Genomic DNA, 17887 nt, shown 5'->3' with positions numbered 1-17887 from the left:
GGATGCAGGGGCACTCCCCTAGCAGGCTGCAGCTGGAAGGGCTTTGCTTGAAGTTGGTTCTCTCTCAGTATTTTTTTTCTTTCTTTCTTTTTTTTCCCCTTCCTCTCCCCAGGTAGTAAAACATAATGCCATTTTAGTTCTTAAAAATTAAAATTGTAATACAATTCAGGAACACAATGAATTAACTTTTTTACCAGTGAAGGTGTAGGTCTAGTGCTACAGGAAGAACTTTCTGCCCTAGCTTATTTTATTTAATCAAACTGGCAGAAGACTGGGCAGTATAAACCAGGTTAGCTGAAGCTGTGCTAGAGGGTTTGCCTGTGAACAGGGAGCAGCAGTAACACTTTCAAATGCGGATGGGTCCTTAGGGTCCTGAGGCTTTCACTGATAAAACCAGGTTCTAGTGCTGTCTGGGATAACCGGTGAACTTGTAGGAAGATCCTAGTCAAATTTTGCCTAGCGTATCAGCAGTAAGGTTCTCCAGAAAAGTTCTGTTTGCCAAATTTATCAAGTCCTAAGGGAAACCCCTGAGTTTCCAAGATTTCAAACCAAAAGTCTAGTGGCATCAGTTGTGAAAGACTCACTCCCAGGTAGATCAGGTCTAAAAGTCAGCAACAAGAGAGGAAGTAAGCCTGGTGGCTTAGCTTTTGTGGGGTTTTTTTATTCTGTGAAACTATGATTTAAAATATGTTCTTTCATTTTATTGGACTTCAGTAGGTCATCTAGATATTTCAACCAATTTGAAAAAGTTAGTAGCTGTGTGGCATTTTAATGTTAAAATTTCTGTACGTCTATAATGTTTTTCTTCATGCCATTATTTCTCACTGACAGGTAAGGGGAGGTTTTGACACTGTTAATATAACATAGGGTGTTAATCTTATAATCGCCCTGTCAGCACTTTGTGTCAGGGTGTTAATGACCACCTTTCAGCCACTCAGAGTTGCCTGCCAATAAAAACAGTACCGGCACCTATCCAACCAGCAGCTATGCAGCTACTTTGCTTTTTCCCCGAAGAATAAATAGAAAATTTCACTAGCCATGTGGCTGTAAAGACGCTCCTCTACTTACTCATTTCCTTTTCCTTCTCCGCACCCGCTGGCAGAAAAAACAGCTTTGACACTGAGCCTTTTTAATGTATTTTGCATGCTTTATTTTAAAATGTACAAATTATTTCTCAAGCTTTAAATAAACATAACACCTCGGACAGGATAAAAGCAGAATTTTTAACAGCAAGAAGCACAATTATTTGCCACAGCTTTTTGCTATATAAGTGTAACCCAAAGACAAATGCTGTATTTCTGTAATTTCTCAATGGTTAAGTCCATATTTTTCTCTCTGCACAGGAGAGGGGCTTTTCCAGCTTCCTGGCAGAAGGAGTTGCACAATTCCAGATGACTTACTTTATGTGCCTAGAGGAATTTTATTACACAAATAACAAAGGGAGACAAAGAGAGGAAGAGGGAGAGAGCACACACTCAAAATAATAAACAAAGAATAATAAACATTCCTGCAGTTGTCCGTAGGGATTCCAGATGCTGCTCCATCCCTCCGCAAGGCCTGCCTGCCTCTCCTTCAGAATTCATAGCCCGCCTTAGACCTCTCCGAAAATCTCACTCTCAAGTTTGGTGAAACCCTGGGAGCTTTTGCGCACGGCGAGGCTGTGAGTAATTGCCGTAATATGTGCTTACTTGCTCGCTGAAAGACTGTTCAGTCACAGACAGCATCCATACAAAAGGAATTGGTCTGCAATGCTACGGTTTGTGCAGGGGCAGATTTCTGTTGCATTTCTCTCAGCTGCGTTCCTTCAAAGAGCCTGTTGCCCTAAAGCTGTGGTCCTTGTGGCCTGATGTAATCTGACGATGAATTTCCTCCCCATCCCGCTTACCACGTGTCTTCCACCATTGGTACTCAGGGTCTTAATCACAAATCCTACACAAGTTTAAATTAAATACAACTGCAGGTTAACTTTCAATAAGGCATGGGGAGGCCAACCAGCAAAAGAAAAGCAATCTCAGAGCTGTGATGAAATCCCATATTGCAGCCAGTTTGCTGCTCTGACTATCTTGTTGGGTTTGGTTTTTTACTTAAATTCTTATAGGTTTCTTTTAATCAAGTGACGTGGCTGATTGGCTGGGGCTGGTTCCAGCATCATGTGCTATCCATCTGGATTTTATATGCATTGCATTTTCCCAACTGAAAAGAAACAGACGTACTACCCAACTAATTAGAACTCAGTCCCCAAAAAAGTAACATTTTGTTCCTAGAGAAAAATTTGTTTCTCATGTGGGATTTTAATGCAGACCAAAAAAAGTAGCAAAGCATAAACAATCACCAGTTTCCATGTCATACAAAGCCAAAGATGCAGTCAAAATTATTTCCGTATTAAAACAAACAGAATTTACTTAGTCGTTGCTTGCTATATTTTATAGTAAGCATGAATGCTGGAATTCCTATTATCTTGGATGCACAAAGATATTCATTATATCACTACATAAAGACTTGTGTTTTTTTTCCCACAGTCTTTCCATTGTATTTGACGTGCTTTGCAACAGCAAAATGAATGTGAAAGGTCGGATGCTCAGAACAGATCAAGATATGCTTCGTCTTGCTGCGATAAGACATTAATATAGCAAATACATATAATTTTTGCAAAGAAGATAATGGAATTGGATTCTAAATGTAAGGTCATATAAGATGATCTATCATCGACCTCAAGAAAAACACAATCAGCCAAGCAGCCTCTACTGAGATTATCACCTGATCCAAGCCACAATGGCCACTGGAAGGTGGACTGCCAGTCCATTTAAATAGCTTAACTATTATCCAGCATATCATGTCTCAGTTCTGCAAAATTACTCCTTCCTGATATTCTAGATAATTGTGTAATTGCAGTTAAATCAAAGGGAAGGTTTAACTGGCACTTTTATATGTATTATATGCTTCAAAATACATGCACTACCATGGGTATATAGAATGTATTTAAAAGTGTTAGGGCACTGGAGGTCTATCACTACTTAAATGGAATGACTAGGTTTTCCCACACTCTGTTTCCCTTTTTATTTTACCTCTTACCAGGGACTCATAAAAATACCTGTACCTGGAAGAAGGGAGGAACTTCACCATCTGCAACAAGAACATTGGGTCAGCTGGTTGGGTGGCGAACATAGATTCAAATCTGCACATATGCATGGATGTATATGCATTAAATGATGCGTATAGAACATGAGGGGGGGGGGAGAGAGATGAAGACAAAGAACAGCCTTTCCACCTGCAAATCCCAGAGCCCTATAAATTGGTCACTTTACCCAGGTCTGCCTGCCAGGCAATTTTCACATCCCAGTCATTAGCTGTGCAGGGATTTCAGAGTTTCACGTGTTGGTAAGCCTGAGCAGGTCACTATAGTTCAAAACAAAGAGGTCCAAGATTCCTATCCAAACAGCTGTGGTTCATATTTGAATTTTAGCCTTGTGGACTGTAAAAACCTCAGACCCCATGTTCCCCAAGGAAGTCTTGCATAAGCTTTGTTCTCAATTAATGGAGCATAGAGAAAGTAAAAGGTCCAGACTTCAGCTGACCTTGGAACACTGGGAGTAAATGGTCAAGCCTCTCTTAGATATGTGTGTATATTTAACTCCTGTTAACAGTAATGGGACTAACGTGTGCATATTAAGGGTCAGCTATAACCCCAAAGTAAGCAAATTAGGAGAAGCCAAGAACAATCAAACTTTGTTACATTTTAGAATTTTGCCAAAACAATAGTTATTCCAGAATTATTTTATAGGTTAAGCAAATCTGTTCATCTGCAGTGGGATTTCATCTTCCCAATAGAACTTAGTTATTTACCAGCTTTTCAGTGGTTTAGTTTTGATAAGTGAAGCAAGTCTCCAAGAACTCTTATGCAAAAAGGAAGCAGCTGCTTGCAGAGATGAGACATTATGGTTAAGGAAACCTCCTGGGAACATTATGACAGGCACAGTGCTTACAAACTGCAGAGATGTGAGAAGGAGGGAATGCTGTTTGATTTTGTGATCCCTTCTGCCTGGTGGGAAAGTGGTTTTGGAAGAGTGGGAAATTCCTATGAACTTGAGTTGGTATTTCTGAGGACAGAAGTTCTTTATTGACAGCCTGGGTGGTGCTAACATAAATGTGCCCCTTTGCACTTCATTGCTGGCGTACAGGCAACACTTCTAGGGAAGAGACAAGTTCACCCTTCTTGTCTTCAAACCCTTGGTTGCCCCGAACCTTTGGCTAGCAGTTATTCTGGAGGAATTTTTTGGAGAGACTGACATTTTGTAGGTAAAATTTGGACCGAGGCTTCTAAAGCAATATTCGCAAACTAGCACTGGATATAGCCATCAGCTGGTCATAGCTTTCAGTTGCCACCAGCCTGCCTTTGACCAAATTGGCTAAATAGAGGGCTGAACTCTTCGACATTAGGGGTGGGATTCAGCCATGAGATGAATTAACAGAAGATTAATAGAGAGTGCATAGTCAGTTCCCTCAGGACTCTACAAAAACTGTAGCCAGACCTTCAGCAGCCCATCAATAATATTTTGAGCCATCCAGTCTCCTCCCTGTCATTCCCCAAAGAGATTGTCAACATCAGCGTAAGAAACACAGGGCTAAGAGTGGAATTTGTGCACTTGACTGAATTACTGCTGTGAGACCTGTAGGCTACTGGAGACTATTTCATGCAGGACTTTGCAGGATGGCTGGGGAGTAAGAAAGCTGTCTTCTGTTTCTTTGACAGAAAGGTGCTTGTAAAGAGGAAGATATTCAAGCCCATAGACACCTACAGCAATATAAACTGGAAAGAAAACTGGCTGTTTCTTTGAGACTGCATGGCTGGTCACATACTTCCAAAACCACATGAAAGCTGTCCCATTGACATATGAACTTAATACAAAAAAAAGAACCCACCATAAAACAGGAAACAGAGCAACTGTGTGACCCCAGGAATCAATAAAGCCAGTCAAGTGCCTGCTTTATCTCCACTGGTGCGGCAAAAGATTCGAGCAGGTTCAACAGGTATGTATGGTATCTCTGGGAAAATGGAAAGCTTAACTACAGTTATCATCATTGGAAAAGACACGACAGATGATTCTCGGTCACTTCATTTTCCATGAATTTATCAAGTTATCTGTTTCAGACCTTAGGTGGGAAAGCTGATTACAGCTCGCTCTTTTTCTGTATCTAGTTAGCTACAGGAAGCAAATCAAAGAGCAAGCACCAGTACAAAATTGTGCCTTGCACGTTTTAGGCAGGAGTTGGCTGGCTCTGCTTGTGACATAGCCTCCGTCTGGCTATCCATTTCGTAGAAAACACCTTTAAAAATAAATGTCTTGATTTGATTGAAAAACTCATGGTGGAGATGATTTAAAACAAAGCAGTATCCAGTATCAAGGATGCTGAAACGCCTCAAAGAAACAGCCGTTTGGTTGGCATATATAGACACACATATATGTACCCATACACACAGTCCTTGGTGCTGTTCTTAAGGGCTTTTTAAATGAATTTGTTTCTTTAAGGAGAGAATATAGTCTTTTCAGACTATGACTTGGAGAACATGCAACTATTTCCAGCTTTGTCAAACACTGTAATCATGAAAAGGTCAGTCATTCCCTCTTCTTCCCACTCTCCTTCCTGCCATTCTTCTGTGTTACTGGTTTGGTCGTGCCATGAGACAAATGTTAACAAGGTAATACTTGTAATTTTTCAGCAATTTGGAAGAAGTTGCACTGTTCTGTATGCCCCCATAATCACTTTGTTATGCGTCATTCAAGTCATGTTATGGTTTTGGGCTTGCTGAATGCATGGTCGTGATGCTATTAATTTCAACATTAATAAATGGTTTTCTAAACAGTGTGTACATGTAGGGAAACAGAAATTTCATTATTTCTCCAGTGTCAATGAGAACAGAACCTAACTCACCTGAATGTTTGTGAATTCCCATATTTAATCCACTCAATTTAATTACGTGATCACATAGCTTTTAAAAAATATTCACTCTCCTCTGGCTCTGGCACTCTCCATCTGTTATACCCCTAAAATTGGCTTTTGTATGTTGAATAATCGATGCTTTGTTTTCATTACTTACATAGTATGTTATGAAAAATCTATAAACACAAGACTTCTCACTAATTATTAAAATGCCACCATTTATTACAACTAAATATTTCTTTAATTTATACCAACAATTTTTTTCCACTTCATTCAAGATTGTCCATCACCTTTGAACAGTAGCTTCCTAGACAGCTAACTAATAGATTAAGCTTCATTTTGGAAGAACAAGAAACATAGCTTTAAATTATTTAAAGTCTTGGCTCTTCAGAGCAATGAATTCTCCCATTCTGAGCTTGCTCTGTGTCTCAAACAATGTCATGAGCAATTCTGACCAAACCATCTTCATGTTTTAAATAATAGAACATACACACACACATGCACACAAAGTGCAATATCACAGTAGTTTCTAAAACATACTTTCAAAGACATTGATGCATGCTTTAATTTTTAAGCTCCTGAATTGTACCAATGGTAAACTTGTATTTTGAAGGATTCAAAAACTTTATCCAGTGCAGAGAAGCTGGTCAGTGTGGAGAAAAGAGCGACCTTGGAAAAACTGAATGCTTCTACAGAGAAACTTGGTAAATAGGTTCCTGCCTGGTTTCCTTTCATCATTTACAAACAAGACTAGTTTCCAAATACAGCTAAACTGAGATTACAGACCTGCTTTTAGTTTGTGTGACTAACTGAAGGGAAACTATCTCTTACCACGAGTTGAAAAGCATTGGAAAAATAATGATGGCCCTATTATACTAAAGGATATAAAAACTGGCCTGAGAAGAGTGGTAATTTCAGACTGACCACCAGCACGCATACTGGTATTTTTCTTTTCTGTTTACCACATTTATATAAATACTACTAAGTGTTTATTTGTAAGGCTTCAGTTGGCGCTTCCTGTACACCCTAAAATTTCATTGACTTCAGTGGGTGTATAACAGGATGCCAGCTCAGGCCTAAGGTCTTGAATTATGCATTGCATATTTCTTCCTGTCTGAATGAAAGCCTGTTAGTACACTTCCCGATCTAAGCATCAGGCCTCTGGTGAATATTTATATTGGAAGTCAAAATTCTTAATCAAAAGAGAGTTTCTAAAAAGACAAGGCTGCTTTGGAAATTCTGGTCCTAGTTACACAACGATTCATCACTTCTCTGCAGTTTTGAAGCTCACATGACAAACATAACACAATAAGGTCTGAATCAAAGCAAGTAGCCCAAAGTTAGTAGTGGTGTTTTCCTTCCTGTAATTTCTGCCAGTTTCAGTGAGGCATGTTTATTACAAACTTTTACAAATTATATGTTAACATAAACCCAAGCTAAGTCCTTGTCTGGAATAAGTTCTTGTACTACTAAAAGTGTATAACTTGAAAAAGAGTCATTTCAAGGGTAATTTAGGTTGCTATGTCTTCAACACACAACTGAGAAATCTGTGATTGCTGAGCAGATTAGGTTTCTGGCTCTTCTTTAATGTGTTTATATTTTCTGAAACGGCCTTTGGAAATACTGTTAAAGCTGGGTCAAGGATTAAGTTTATTAGCTTCACCTATTTCTGTCAGTCTTGACCATAGGAGGAAGACACTCAGGGACAGCTTTGTCTTTAACCCAATTTCACTCATTACAATGAGCTTCATTTGCTATTTATTATCTATATGGACCCCAGTTCATGCTTGTGCAAAATGGCACATTATTATTGTCTTAGTTTCTTCCAAGATGCGTAGGGTAAAGGATTATTTAGGGCCACCTCCATCTTTCTTACGCTCCAGAATAAACAGTTTTCCAAGACCAAAGCTGCATCTAGAGGTTCTGTGTCAGTAACAGTGTAAGTACCCACAGAAATGAAAGCTCTTCATTTGCCTTTTTCTGCTTGTCCTGTATCAAACACTGTGAGGCAGGGTGCAAGTATTGACCATGCTTGGTGCTTTCTGTGACTTGTTCACAAACTCATTCAGTTTCAGCCCCAGAGAAGATTTAAGAGTCTTCCAGTTTTTTTGGTAGGAGATGGATCAGGCCACTATGATTCGATCATTTTATAACGCTTACAAATCCACAGCCTGCAAAAGTGTCTCTAGTACCACATAAACAGAAGACCACACTCTCAAACCAGCCACAAGGAGGAGCACTGAAAGCCAGATGGTCGTGGGTAGATGATGTGGAGCTACCACAAAGATCTTGTTTTAACATGTTGTTCTACCTGCTGAAGTACATTTGAGAGGAAAGGACTTCAAAGGCCTTTGAGGCTGTTCCCTTGTGCCAGATACTACTGTATCACACAGACCTTTTCATTAACTAATCAAGCTTCAGAGTAAAAGCAATGGAGGTTTTTCATCTGGCTGCAGCAGTTCTTGACTGGTCGGCTATCTTTGAAAACTGTCATCATCTTCTGCCATTAGATAAGTTTACAGCATTTTTAAAATCTGTGTTGTCGTCAAATCCCCCCACTTCCCCATCAGTGGTTTTCAGAGAAAGTACCATCAAAAATAAAATATTTATTGTGGAAATATTACTCTTATTCCTCTACCAGAGTTGATCATAGCACGGCCTTTTGATTAAAGCTTTTAAAGCATTTCAAAACATTGAGTTGGAAACAACTTCCGTATTTACTGTTGCTTGAAAGTCTTCCTGCAGCATCTTCTCTGGCCTTTCAGTCACCCTAGCAAAAACCATGAGCATGTGAATGCAAAACGTGATATATCCCTGACAATTTTCATGCTCTGTCTCTCTTCACAGCTAGGACATTTAAGAAATTAAAAAAATACAACAAAGTAGTTGACATTTATTGAAGGGAAGAGGTTATGGAATTATGTCAAACAGAACACTGCAGCAGAATAAAGCCTGCCAGTAAGTTTAACTCTTTCTAGAGTTTTATTGCTCATCATAATTATTAACATCTTTAGTTAGAACACCATTTGGATATCATTAAAATAAATGCAAACTATCTTGGCCTATCCTTAAGGACTTTTTTCAGACACGCTGTTTTGTCACTCAGCTCACTAATGGATCATTTTTATCACAGAGTATCACATTACGTATATTAAACAGTTTAGCAATGTCCAATGTCCTGTTGAGCTGGAAATAAAACTGCACAGATTTATCACTATATTGCAAATGACTTGAAATAAATGCTTGTGAACTGTATCTTCACTTAGCGAAGACTTAGCAGTGTGTTCTCAATAACCAGTCTCTAAGTTCATGCTTTGAACCTGAACCTTCTGGAACTGAAGGCAATCTCAGCTGGACCTTTGCCTTCACTTGGGTACTTGGGTTGCAACAGCCCCTCTACAACAGTTTTTTATTGCCATGGAGCAATGAGGAGGAGACAGGGACTCAAACTGAAATGAAGTCTCACATCATTTGAAAGTTATTTGCTCTCTGCCCCCTGAATAATCTCAAACAGTGATTTAAATTAATCTGTTTTGTCACTGAAACAGGCTAGAAGCACTTGCTAGGGTAGACACCACATCTAAACTTTTGAAAAAGTAACAACCTGCTGAGAGGTAGGAATGTAAAGCTGGGGACAATACTTTCTTAAATTGCTCCTCTAGATCCACTAAAGGATATCCGATTGCATGTTCACCAAGGCTCTTCCAGTACTGGTTAATTACTTCTTCCAAAGCCAAGAACTTAGGTGGGGTTTTTTCATATCACTTTTCTGGAAGTCCTAATTCATCTTAAATTGATTTCATCCTTAATGCAGCCAGATAACTAAATTACTTCCTTGCACAGAGTTTGCCAAATGGTCCTCCAAAGCACACAAAGACTCTGAATTATAGATAAGGCCACTTAGCAAAAAATACATTTCAGCACATATTACAAATATGGTCCCAAAGGATCGTTTCTGTTATAGAACACAACACGGTCATGATTAATAAATTGCTTCTTCATAGAACATGTTTAGAAGATAACGGTAAATGAGCAAAACAAAATGTTGACAAAGGACAATATTCTTCCCCCTGTTTACATGGGGAAAGGAATTTGAGGAAAGAACTTTTGCCTCTTCCTCTGTAGAATAACACCAGGAAATCTATGTGGCAGGATCTTTGTGATCTTTTTCAGTTTGTTTCCTCCATAAATATTTCCTCCCATAGAGGGTATGTGGGAGAAAGATCAAGTTGGATTAACTCCCTTAAACATCCTCTGAGCAGGAGTGCTACATGCTTTTATGGGTTGGGTTTCTTTTTTGTTGTTGTTTTGATTTTTTAAGTTCAATGCATAAGCGAGATGACCAAGCAGATTTAATGAGCAGTCTGTGTGCCCTCAGGGAAACACAGATCTGCATGACCCTCCCAGTGGCTTCCAGTCTTTGTCAATAGGGCTGAAAAGTCATTGTTTTGTGACCGTTGTCTTAAAAATGTTAAACTGGATAAAGTGAAGATTTTCTGCCAGTTTGAATAAAACTGAAGAGTCCAATAGTTTAGGTCTGGACCAAAATACATCTGCTTGGCATTTGGGTTTCCTGCTGGAAATATTGCAAATTCTTCCAGGGCAACGTTCCACAGATATCCATAGCCTGTCGTAAACAGGGTGCGCCTCCAGCCACACATTCACACAAACGTTAAACTATATACTCTCATGAAATAGCAGGAGAGTGCTACCACTCCATGTGATATGTGTTTGGTTGAGCAGCAATTCCTTACTCTGCCAGGTGGTTACAGCTCAACTCACTGCAGAGATAGACAAAACAATCTGATCTCTCTGCCATTTTGCGCACGTGGCTTTCTCTATGCTTCCCTTAAGAAGTATGCAGAGGAAAGGATTTTACTGGTTTTACCTTTTTCCTTTTATTCATCTTAATAAAGTTTTTCTCATTAGACAATAGCATCTTCCGTGATTTTTCAGAATTTAACAAAGTTCTGAAAAGAGAAAAGTACTTACTGTTATTTTGTCCTATATACCGAGTTTTCTTTGTAGTGTACCTGAAGAAAGATGATATTCATAGGTCTCTGGCTTGATATTCTGTCTCCAGATATATATATATGTGATTCTGTGTTTGAATACTGATTGCACTAATTGACTGACACAGCTGTCCCTCAGTAATCCTAGCAGTTTATGACTACCAGGTACCAGCCTCTCCTGCTGAAGAACTCCTCTGCATAAATAAAGTAAATGTTTGTTGCACCAGGAACCTGAATACCATTCTCTTCTCTGCCAAGGAATATCTAACTATCAAGCTGATTGATCAGCTGCACTCTCCTCCCCATCCCTCAAAGTATCCAATATATACTAAGGAAAAAAAATCAGCAAAATGAACCTGGAAGCCAGAGAAATGTGTTTTCAAGCTAAAGCAGAAGGGATTTTTGATAACAGGTCCTTGCTCAGGTGAATGCTTTAAATATCGGGAAGGGACTTCCTTTGGCCAGTTTGGAGATGTTTAATTTAAAGACCAGATTCACAGTGGAGAAACCTAAGTAGAGTTAAGTGCTTTACTCCAAGGGACACAGCTGACATCTTGCTGTTTTTCTCTGGAAGAGTTCAGCTTGCTGGTCTCCTGTGACATTACTCTGAGCTGACTTAGCTCTTCCCCTCCATTCATTAAGGAATAGATGTGCCTAATCTTGAAGCAAAAATTCCTGCTAGCTGGCAGGATGCCTTAAAGTTAGGTGTTGCACTAGCCAGCATTGTATTTGCAAATTTAGCCCTGTACTTCCTTCATGCAAAGCTGATCCCTTCAAATACTAACTGATTAAATAGTAGTTAATTAGAATTAGACTTCACTTAACATTCTGTACAGTAATTTTAAGATATGAAGGTGCAGGTACAAATAACAACCAGCTTTATTCAGAAAAAAAGGTGGCTTCCACTGAAATCACAGTTAAGAATAGCCAAGATGCTTAACGTTTCTTAGTTTTCCCCTATGCTAACATTTTCTGAATAACTATTAGCCATGTCCAACACATTTTCTTCTTTTTGTGCAGTAAATACTCTATATTTTTACTTATGTGAGTTTGTCCTGTCGCACTAGGAAAAGAATACTGTTGTTATTTTGATAATATTGTGTACAATATATCTTTTTAACTTAGAATAAAAATGACAATAAAATTTTGAAAATGGCTTCATTAAAGTCTGATTTATTAATATGTTTGAGATATGCAAATGTTTTATGCATGACTTCGTCACTTCCAGCTGAAAGCAACACTGTTATCATGCAAAGGTTAAACACATGCAATCAGTGCCACACTTAAATGTCTCCAACTAACTTGGAAAATTCTCTGCATGAGCATTGCATGTGTAGTTCTATTTGTCTTTCACATGATATATTTGAAAATTATTTTGACTTGCGAATAGCTTGAATTTTTCTGGAACCTGAGTTTATCTTAAAATTCCTAGACTCTGATAATGTAATCAGGTGTATCCATCATAATCTTATCCATTTAAATGAAAAAAAAAAAAATAGTTTACCAATGTTCTTTGGAGTTTATCTTTCTTTTAATAAAGGAGCTTTTGAGGGTGTAAAGACATTCAGTCCCTTGAAACAGACAGTAACAGCCTGAGTTCCAAAATTCTACCCTTTTTACATCTATAACTACGCTTCATGTAAGAAAAAATATAACAATGTGATGCTCTGCTTATGTCTGGCAAGTACTCTGATGGTAGAATTAGCTTTCAGAAGCCAAATACCTTCTTGAAATATTTCTTGGCAATTTTCATCTGGTCAGTATGTTTTGTTGTGTCTGATGATAGCTGAGGTCTCGAATTCTTACAATTTCCATAATAATTTCCTTCCTGCATTTGACTTCATTCCATTCCAAACCAAATATTTTAGCAATGAAAGGACATGTCAACTTCTGGACAAAATCCTACATGACTGTATATGGCATAATCTTATGAATGGAACAGAATAATAAGTAATTGGTCAGTCATTGAAACATTGACTATGTAAAGCAAAATGTGAGACTTGCAGCTTTTTCTAATCCCTCAGCAACCACCCAGTTAAAAAAAAAAAACAAAAAAAACACAGCATAAAAATTGCTTCTCAGATTATGTTTCTGTTTTGTTTTTTTTTAAAAAGATAAGAATTCAGGCCATACAGGTTTTTTCCCAAATTTAAAGACATATATATACAGCAATATACAGTCTAGTATTTAGGATAGATAACTGAATATTTTACATTCTTTTTATTTCCACTCTTTTCCTAGCATGTTATGAAAGTTTGGGGCTGTTGCTTAGTGCATAACTTCGGCTCCTAAATAAGTGGTTTGATTTTCATAAATGCTAAGCATCTGAAGGTTCTTAGTATACTTCTGAGTATCAGGTTTCTCTGTCAGCTCATCTGTGTCTCTCTCTTCCAGGAACATAACTTTTCAAGCATTCATGTTTTCATATCTTCACTTTAATCTCCTGTGCTTTAGTTGTAAAAATACAAGCAACATTGCCATTTCCACCAAACGCTTTGGGAGTCATAGGCAAAGAAAATATGAGTGGAAAGGATGAACGTTGCCAACTGGTGATCTTTTTTTTTCCCCTTCCTGGCAAGAAACCCTCTTAATCAAACTGAGCAAGTGACTGCTTACACAACAATTTTTGTGAGCAAACTTCTGAAAACACTACCATTTGCCAAATGTGTCAAAAATCATTTTATGTTCATCTGATTTCCACTCTTTTTTTTTCTAGATGGCCTACAAACAAACCCAAACAAAAAAACACCAACTAACTTATTTTCTTTGGATTTCACTGGGGCTGAGGGGCAGAGATTTCAGGGGTTTTTCCAACATTTGGAAAGAAGGCAAGCAGCCTGACATTTAAGAAGGCTGGTATTAAGGGTGGGATTTCAGAAGCAGTCAGTACTGGCCTAACTTTGCTTCTGTGGGAGTCAACAGTAAAAATTTTATTGACTGATGGCAAAAGAATCGTGGTCCTTCCTGGAAATCTCTGGCTTTTACCCACATGCCATGACTTTACTTCTTTCAGCCATGAGGGACCTGACCTGGTACCCTTAGCCACCCCAACACACTTCTCTTATGGCAACTGCAGGCCCTCAGATGAGTTTAATAGAATGGTTTTCTGGCCACAATGTGCAGATGTTTAAATAGCACCCTTAGGTTAATCCTTAGCACAATTAAGTTCTCGTCTTCCTGGATATTGTTGATAAATACAATGGAACGATTAGATGACCAATTAAAATTAAGAAAAATTTGAGAGCAAGGTACAAAACGTTCTGTAAAATGCTCTTGCTTTTCTATATTCTGCTTAGATAATGAACATTTGCATAACCTAATTATCAGTTAGACACCATTTAAATATTAAGGTATCTGCTTGTGTTGACATTTAGAGATGTATCCCTAATAGCTACGAGTGCCAAATCTTGTATCTAAAGAGAGTTCTCAAGGCTAACAAATGTGCATTGACATGAGTAGCACCAGACACTTCCCAGGAACCAATGCAAGGATGGTGAGGTGTTTGCTAAGGTGTGCTTACCTGACTCAGAAGAGGGTAGCCTAGCTCTTCAACTTCCACCTAATTTCCTTGTACCACTGACACGTGTCCTTTCATGCTGTTTTAAAACCACCAGTGAGGTTCTGAAGGGATTTCCTCTGTGTGTTTCTCATCTGAAGGTACATTTGCAAAAGTGTTCTCAGTAGCTCAGATCAGCAGACCCATAAAATTTCCAAAGCCTAATGTCCCCAGAGCTCCCAAGACATTATGTCTGAGGCACGCATTATTTCTGCAAGAGGAAGAGGAAAGACACCATAAGAAGAAGGTTAGCATGTCTTGCCTTGTACACAGGTCCGCGCCCCACGTGCCTGGTCTTTGGGAAAGGCGGCACAGCTTTAAATTGTCAAAGACTTTGGTCAGAGAATAAAGCTGGCGTAAACATCTACCTATTTTCTCATCTGCGCTACATCACATGAACTAGCAGCAAAGACGATGTAGCCTTTCATTTTTGAGCAACTGCGATGAACAGCACTGCAGTCAGAAGGTTGTAAGTAAAACTGACTAGCTGGAGTAACACAAGGGTGTCACTACAATAAAATATTGATTCACTCCCACTGTCTCCTTACCCTTCCTTCCTTTCCAGGCCATGCCTACAAATAAAAAATTGATGGGATTTCAGAGAAAAGAATAACACTCGCATTTTTAGAGCAGCCAGAGGAAAATTTTTAAAGTGTAGTAGATAAAATGCTTTACGAATGTTGACCTTACTGAGCAATCTAGAAATTCAACAAGGAATGTTATCTGCAGCTGTTGCAAAAATGTATCAAGAAAAGGCTTACAGTTTGCAGAGATGTGTCTATTACACAAAATAACGAATTTATGTTAATATTGCAATGCAATATTAAGCCAGGCATATATTAAAACTTAGGGACAGCGTGAAAGTTTAAAAGTTTCCATTCTGAACTTTGGAAATGGTTCTTATAAATATCGACCCCAGATGCAAGTTTGTCTCAAGAGTATACAAATAATACAAGGTGTGAGTAAACTTTCTAAACAAAATTCTCAATTTGTTTTGGATAGTGACATCCTTGGAGGAAAGAAAGAATTTAATTAAAAACATATACAGCATTGGTATTCATAAACTTGTCCAAGCAAAACAAGTCATAAATCAAATTGGTTTTATTTATTAACTCTTGCAATGCGTGGCAAACACATACCAAAAAAAAAAAAATCTTTAAAACGAAACATTATAGCTAGAGATGAATTAAATTTCTTGATGAACACAAAATTAATTGAAAAATGGAGTCTGGGACATACTAAAACCCTTTGCAAACTCAGATCAACTTCTCCCGAAACTGGGGTAAGTCAACTACTTTGCTCTGAAGTGGAAATAAGTAAATAAATAAAAGTTTTGAGTTCTTAAACCAGCATTATCATTTTGAAATAGAATTTAACTTTTTAAGAGGGTAGGTGTCTTGAAACCAAAATGGAAATTCGGTCCTCTTGAACACACAAAGACAAAACAAAGCATTTCACTTTACTCCAAAGGAAACAAGGATTGTGTTTAGAACATAATGAAACACTTTAATTAATTATAAGGCTTTTTTAAATTCACTGCCCAATTCACCTAACCTCCCTGTCCATACTTACATCTGCACACACTTCCATGCCCCCAAAACAAGGACATCTCTTCCTTCGAGCTTGACCCCTCCTGGTCTTTCTGATGACCATCGCATCACATGAAAAAATCCTTACCCACGCCACTCTAACTCTGTTGTACTCTGTAGGAGAACTCATAAAGATTCATCAGTTATACCATTAAGCAAATAGCACAAACATGCAATTATTCAGTAACTTCTACAGACAGGTGTGTCTTTCTCCCTTACTTAGGCTTTTTGGCTCCTAAACACATAGAGATATAATCTTGACTCTTGTTGAACTTTGGGAAAAAAAATTATCCCATATAAAAATCCATTTAGTGCAAATCATCCTAGTGAATCTCCGTGGATGTAATATGCCTCTTTTTTATGATTTAATCCATTATCATAAGTTGGAAAAATGAAATTTCCATGCCAGCTGGGTCAGTGTTTTGAACATCTGGATGACAAAAAATAGAAAATTAAATCACTGAGAACTTTTATCTAGGTAATATATAAAGGCAATCTAGCTAGACATTTACCTGCAATAAAATAGCACACTTTTTCCACTTTATTCCCCATTTGACAACCACTTTAAAAATTTCAGCTGACAGTGTTCCTGTAATTAGTAAGCACTCCATAATAAAAGATGTAATTCTGGGAAGAATATGTGATAATAGTATTTAATAATTTAATTGTGTTCTTGTTTTAAATGCAGAGAGGCCTGTGTTAAACATGGACCACTTGACAAATTTCCGTAACACATGCATCAGATAAATCACAATGCACTTTGGAAAACTGCCAAGTAGTGTTGCATTTAGGATTTCAAAATTTAGAAGTCAATTCAGAAAACGTGACTGCAGAATAAATCTTCTATATGTGGACATTAGAACCTCTCTAGCTCAAAGAGACTTTAGAATCAAGTTGCTTACATTCGAGAGTCCACGCACCTCTCTTTTGGAGATAGATGCCTTTTAGTCCTTCCAGTTTGTTAATGTATGCAGCTCTAGAAATTAATTAAAACATGCAAAGAGGTTTTTTTAATTAGATAAGCAGAAGGTGTTAATATTTAGCTGTGATTTAATTTCAATGGTTTCTTAAGCAATTACATCTCATTAGGAAAACTATAATTGCTATCAGGTGAAGTAAATTTAGAAAGTATAGAAACTGGCTTGATTTTTCTAAAAGACAAAGAATGGAATGCTATTATTTTCATCTGCAAGCGTGATCTTCATCTGTGCAAATGACTCTTTCAAAGCCAAAGCCCTTTAGTTAGTGTAGTGCTGGAAGATGATCACACTTCAGCATAAGCGTAGCAAAAATTTGAATTTTTTGATTAAAAAAAGTTAATAACCAAGTAATTCTCAAATCACGTCTGCATGGTAACACTGAACTGGTAATAGGATATAGACTGTTTGCCATTAAAAACAGTCCTTGAATCCAACACTGTGCAATGTATTAAGTAATGTAATTATACTGGAGAGAACAGACTGATAAGAAAATAAGGAGTGATGAGATTTTTGACGAGACAGAATATAGAATATTCCTGCATTTGTGAAGTACAAGACAAGGGAAAGGGGGGGGAAAAAAGGAAGAAAAAGTCAATAATGTTACAGTAGAGCAAATATAAGAAAAAGGAAACTGCACTGGGAAATCTTCAGCTACAGAAAAGCAACATATCTCCACAGGACTTACAAGAATGTACTATTTTTTATATTCTTAGGTATGACAAATTAGTTCTTAGACACAGGAAGGAAAAAGCATTCAGGTACTCATGACAGAGATGAAGAGTACAAAAAAGAGCTCAAGAATACAAGCCC

At 37.9% G+C, this 17887-nt stretch overlaps 1 long non-coding RNA gene across 1 annotated transcript; it reads right to left on the bottom strand.

Annotated features, from left to right (window-relative positions):
* Positions 1 to 1152: 1152 nt before the first annotated feature.
* Positions 1153 to 16631, bottom strand: LOC128154367 (uncharacterized). The gene is made up of 3 exons (XR_008239327.1): positions 16081 to 16631; positions 14473 to 14719; positions 1153 to 10910 (listed from the first exon to the last, which is right to left on the bottom strand). It is a non-coding gene; the product is annotated as an uncharacterized LOC128154367 (long non-coding RNA).
* Positions 16632 to 17887: the final 1256 nt, after the last annotated feature.

The sequence above is a fragment of the Harpia harpyja genome, chromosome 2 (genome assembly GCF_026419915.1).
Source record: "Harpia harpyja isolate bHarHar1 chromosome 2, bHarHar1 primary haplotype, whole genome shotgun sequence".
NCBI lineage: Eukaryota > Metazoa > Chordata > Aves > Accipitriformes > Accipitridae > Harpia > Harpia harpyja.
This window is presented reverse-complemented; position numbering and strand designations above follow the sequence as displayed.